The following is a 6,143-nucleotide window of genomic DNA, read 5'->3' on the forward strand; positions in this document are numbered from 1 at the left end:
CCTATTATAGACTATATATAAGATATTAGACCTAGTATAGAAAATAATTACTACGCTAGAGAACCTATTAGTAAAGCGCTAGCTAAAACACCTTTAAAGACTTTTCTAGGTTCTAATACTTAACTATAGAGTCTAATAAAACTATATTTAGTATAGAGATTATATATTTATACTACTAAATAATAAACTACGTATATAGATCTTATACTATACCTATAATACTAGCTCTACTAGCTACTCTAGATAGGTTAAAACTATAGACCTTATCTACTATAACTACTAGTAGCTATAAATCTCTTATAATATTAAGACGTATATATAAGCTTATACTATATATATAAGAATAATAGTATCTAGACTCTTACTCTAAGGCTTTCTAAAACTACTACTAGTTCTATTCTAGGTATAGTCTAATATATTAGTTAATTATATTACTCTACTATCTAAGTATAGGTTATATAGTTAAAAATATAAATATATTCTTATAGTAGTCTATTAACTTATAAAAATACGCTACCTTATCTCTATAATAAAAATTAATATAGAGAAGCTAACTAATATATTTATTTTATAAATTTACTTACTCTATAGCTACTCTAATAATATTATTTTTAATTATAGTATATAGTTTATTTCTTAGTTCTAGACGTAGCTTTCTACTTACTTAAAAGTTATACTTAAATACTTATCTTTATTCTATTTAAAGATAGATAGATAAATAGAGTAAGTTAATAGCTTTATTAAAGTATACCTCTAGGCCTTTATAAACTTCTACTAAGATAATTAGGTATAATAGCTACTACTTATAGAGTTTATAATAAATAATATTATATCTAAGACTATAGAAGTATCTCTATTCTTTATAAATTATAGTTTTTATCTAAGACTAGAGGTTAAGCTAGCGTAGCTAGTACTACTAAACCTATCTACTATATAAAAACGTAAGTTCTTTAGAGCTAACAACGTAGCTAACTAGTTTAGCTATATTCTATTCTAACTAAAAGTACTAGCTATCTAGTCTATTACTTAGTATAAATACTATATAAATAAGAGACGTAAAAATATACTATAATTTTTAATAGAAGATCTTATCTATATTAATATATAAAATATAAAGATAAATAGGTCTATAACTAATTATATATACTAGAACTTCTATTATACGTATAAATCTTTCTAGTATTCTATAACTTACTACTTCGCCTCTAGTATACCTCTATAGAGCTTCTAGGTTAATAGGTAATTAATAAAGTAGAGTTATATTATCTCTATAAAAGAGTTCTTAAAAAGAAAGATAGAACAGAGAAACTTACTAAGAAGTAGAAATTTAATATAATACTAGACTACTATAATAAGTAACTAGAACTATAGTATCTTATTAAATAGAAGAACTACGCTATAACGTAGTAACTAGTATTAGACCTAAAAGGTTAGAATAACGCGCTACTAAGGTTCTATACCTAATACCTAGGTAAGCTAAGTCTACTATAATAGATAAAAAGGCTATAGATACTAGTTAGTCTAAATTTATTATTATTTTATAGGCTATCTAAGACGTATAGTATACTAGAAGAGAGGTACTATTATAGTACTAATCTACCTATATAGTTATATAATCTTAGCTATCTTAGCGTCTTAGTATAGTAGATATCTACTCTATATCTTTATACCTTTATAGCTTAATATTATATAACTTATTATATATCTTATATTCTTATTTCTTATTTACGCTATAATACTAAGCGCTAAGACGCTAGACTAGGTTATATAATAAGATTACGTAACCTAAGATTATATAACTAAAGTAAATTTCTAAACTAAATTATTATAGTATATATTTTTTTCTATTTATATACGTATATATACTATAATAGTTTTCTTAGTATTCTTAGCTATCTTTCTTAGATACTAGTTATAATTAGCTTAAAGCTTATCTTATAACTTATTTCTCTATTACTTAAAGGTAATAATCTTACTATTAGATAGTAATAAAGAGTCTAGAAACTTAATAAAAAACCTCTAGCTTTCTAAGTAATATTTAGTTACTAGTAGTATAGTAAGCGTATACGTAGTTAGATAAAAACCTAGAATTAAGTTATCTAGTAGTAACGCGCTAGTTTTATATATATATAGTATCTAATTTATAAAGTATATTATACGTTAAGTTAATAAAGTAGATAGTATTTAGCTTCTAGAGTAGAATTATAGTTACGCTTATAGCTATTAAATCTTTACTAAGATAATAGCTTTTTTCTACTATAGCTTCTAATACTCTTTATATATAGTATCTTCTTTAGTAAATATATTAGTAGTAATCTAATAATATATATAAGTCTATTATTTAAGTACTTAGCGTATAAGTAATTAGCTAACTAATTTATTAATAATTTTACTTAGCTTTTCTAGAAAAAGCTCTTAGAGCTTCTTTATAGAGATAGAGAGTATATAAGAGCTATCTACTACTAATAATCTAGATATTACTAAGCTCTAGCGTAGCTATACTAGCTTCTATTTAAAGTTAATATTCTAATTCTTATTAGTTATTATATTATATTATTAAATAAGTAATTTATAATAATAATATTAGTTTAAGTAACTAGCTAGCAGGTTCTTTATCTAGAATTTAAGAATTATAAAGATAAAAGAGTACTATAGAACTAGAGTCTTACTTCTAGAGTTACTTTATAAGAGTTTACCTATAGTATTTAAGTAGTTTAACTTAGATATAGCTTCTTATTTAAGAAGTAGAAGTATATACTACTAGCGTAGTAGCTAATTATTAGCTCTACTAGTAGAGTAGAGAATTATTAATTTTTAAAATAAAGAGAGTTTTTATACGTAGAAGTTTTATAAAAGTTCTTTTATATATAAAGCTCTTATAGCTTTCTTTAGCTTACTACTAGTAGTATCTTTTCTACTACCTACTAAATTTACTAGTAGTCTTATATAGCGCTAGAGGTAAGTAATTAATTAGTACGTTAATAGATTCTTAGGTAAGTAACTAGAGCTCTTATAGCTCTAATTCTTAGTATAGTTATTAGTAAATACTTCTTATAAAACTACTTAGTTTAGCCTAATATTATACTACTATCTCTAGCTAAAGAGATATTAACCTTTAGATAATATAAGAGCTAGCTTTATAGTCTCTACTACTATAAGTATTCTAGAATACCTAGCTAGATAAGTTAGCTATAGATAGTACTATCTCTATAAGCTATAAGAATAAGAGATACTAGTAGAGTAGATTAGATTAAATTTAGCTATCTAAAGATAAGAAGTAGAGAAAAGGCTCTAAAAGGCTCTATATATAGAGGTACTAAGCGCTAAGATACTAGGCTAGGTTACGTAATAAGGTTACGTAACCTAAGGTTATATAACTAAGATAAATCTCTAAACTAGACTATTATATAATTAAAGCTAGCTTATAGCTAGTTACTTAAAGAGAGACTATAAATTAGAATAAGAGTAAGAAGTAGCGTAAAGAGGTAGTAGTATATAATAGCTAGCTAGCTTAGCAACGCTATAGATACTATAGTAAGCTAGAGTATAATACGTAAACGTGCTAGATAGTTAAAGATAATATAGATAAGTTAAATAGCTTATCTAGATTTATCTTAAGTAGCTTAAAGTTAGAGAAATCTAAATAAGATAGCAACTTTTTAGTAAGAGCTTAGTATTTTTAGAGCTTTTAGTAATATAAAGCTTTTACTAATAAAGTATATTATACTAGAGATATTAGAAATAGAACTAAATATATAAATATAATCTAAGAACTAGACGTTCTACACCTAGAAGCTATACTAGTATACTATTATATTATTACTATACTAACTCTTATACTTTTATTTATATCTAATATTTTACTTTTATATAAGATATTTAACGTATTAAAAAAGAAGAGTAAAGTATAATAAAAAGAAGCTATTATAGTACTAACCTACTTACGTAGTTATATAATCTTAGCTATCTTAGCGTCTTAGTATAGTAGATATCTACTCTACACCTTTATATCTTTATAGCTTAATATTATATAACTTATTATATACTTTAAATTCTTTTTTCTTATCTATAACGTACTTTACTACTAAACGCTCTACACTACCGAACGCCCCACGATTTCTTGGCAAGGAAAATCAACGAAAATTAACCCGTTTTTCTTAAATAACTAACCGAAACCTTAATATCTTTATATAAAAATTTATATATATATTCTCTATAACATATTACACCTTATATTAAAGTTGCACTAAGATATATTACGTAATTAAAAAGCTATACATATTTAAGTAACTTTTAAGAAAAATCTAGTTTACTTCTAGTTAGTACTATTATATCTCTATAATAATCTATAAAACTTATAGTATATAGTGTATATAACTTAATAAAGAGTTCTAAAAAACTTCTATAGCGCTAGCTCTTCTAAGTATAGCGTAATAAGAGATAGAAGTTAGAAAAATTTCTTCTTAAAGCTTTCTTCTTCTAACTATATATATATATAGTTAATCTAGCTATATAAACTTATTATTTAATATATTATAGTTAGTTTTAACTATATAGAGCTTATTAACTAATATTATAGTAGCTTTAAGTAGTTATTTAAAAGTAATGCCTTTTTAGTAGTATAGTATAGAAAGATAGAAAGATACTAAAACAATTTTAAAATTATTACTTCTAAATACATAGAAGTCTTATAATATATAACTTTATATAGCTAGATTATTAATATATATATATAATTAGAGTATAAAACTCTAGAATAACTTTTTCTAACTTCTATCTCTTATTACGCTATACCTAGAAGAGCTAGCGCTATAGAAGTTTTCTAGAACTCTTTATTAAGTTATATACACTATATACTATAAGTTCTATAGATTATTATAGAGATATAATACTACTAACTAGAAGTAAACTAGATTTTTTCTTAAAAGTTACTTAAATATGTATAGCTATTTAATTACGTAATATATCTTAGTAAAACTTTAATATAAGGTGTAATATACTATACAGAATATATATATAAATTTTTATAGAAAATTATTAAGGTTTCGGTTAGTTATTTAAGAAAAACCTGTTAATTTTCGTTAATTTTTCTTGCTAAGAAATCGTGGGGCGTTTAGTAGTATAGGGCGTTCGGTAGTAAAGTACGTTACTATAATAGTTTATATAATTCTACTATTAGCTCTACTACGCACTATATAGCCTAGCTAAATTATAACTAAAGAAACCTACTCTATAATTCTAGAAACTAAGATACTATAAGTAACACCTAAAAGAAGAACTAGGTAGAAACTCTAGCTATAAACCTCTCTAACTTTCTAATACTCTAGATACTTACGCAAACTAGAGGCCTATAGCAAGACTCTATATAGCTGCTAGTTATAATTAGTAAAGCTAATACTAACTAGAAAGTCTTAGTAATAAAGAATACTCTTAATAATATCTTTAGAAACTTTAAGAATAGCTTTAATTACTAGTTCTAGACTCTTTAAGCTAACTATAATACTATTACTACTAAATATTCTACTCTCTAGGTATAGCTACGTATAGTAAAGTAGCGCGTATATATTATAGAAGCTATAGCTACTACTCTTTAAGCCTCTCTACCTACTAATCTCTATAACTTCTATTAATAGAATTATAATAACCTGCTAAAATTTAATAGTAAGAGTAATCTAAGTACTAGGTAATAGAAATATAAGAATTAGAAGATAAGAGTCTATTTAGCCTTAGCTATAGATAGCGTTTTTTTTAATATAAATCTATTCTATCTTCTATATATTATAAACCTTTTTACTAGTAATACTATAGAGTACTACTACTATAACCTTAATATAATTCTAGATAACCTAGATAACTAGAACGTATAGCTCTATACTATAGTCTTAGATCTATTTATAAATATAGACTAAGTTTATATTAGTACTAATAAGACGCTAGAGGCTAATACTAAATTTAATAACCTAGTTATAGGTATACGCCTCTTTTCTAACTTCTTATCTAACTTTAAGAAATAGTCTACTTACGCTAAGAAGATAGCTATAGAAAAGGTTACTACTCTTTACTATAAAGTATCTATAAAGCTTAGTAGTATAGTTACTAACTAGATTAAGCTCTCTAGATCTACTAACTTTAATAAATAGATT

Source organism: Trematosphaeria pertusa (assembly GCF_010094035.1).
Source record: "Trematosphaeria pertusa strain CBS 122368 unplaced genomic scaffold BU26scaffold_13, whole genome shotgun sequence".
NCBI lineage: Eukaryota > Fungi > Ascomycota > Dothideomycetes > Pleosporales > Trematosphaeriaceae > Trematosphaeria > Trematosphaeria pertusa.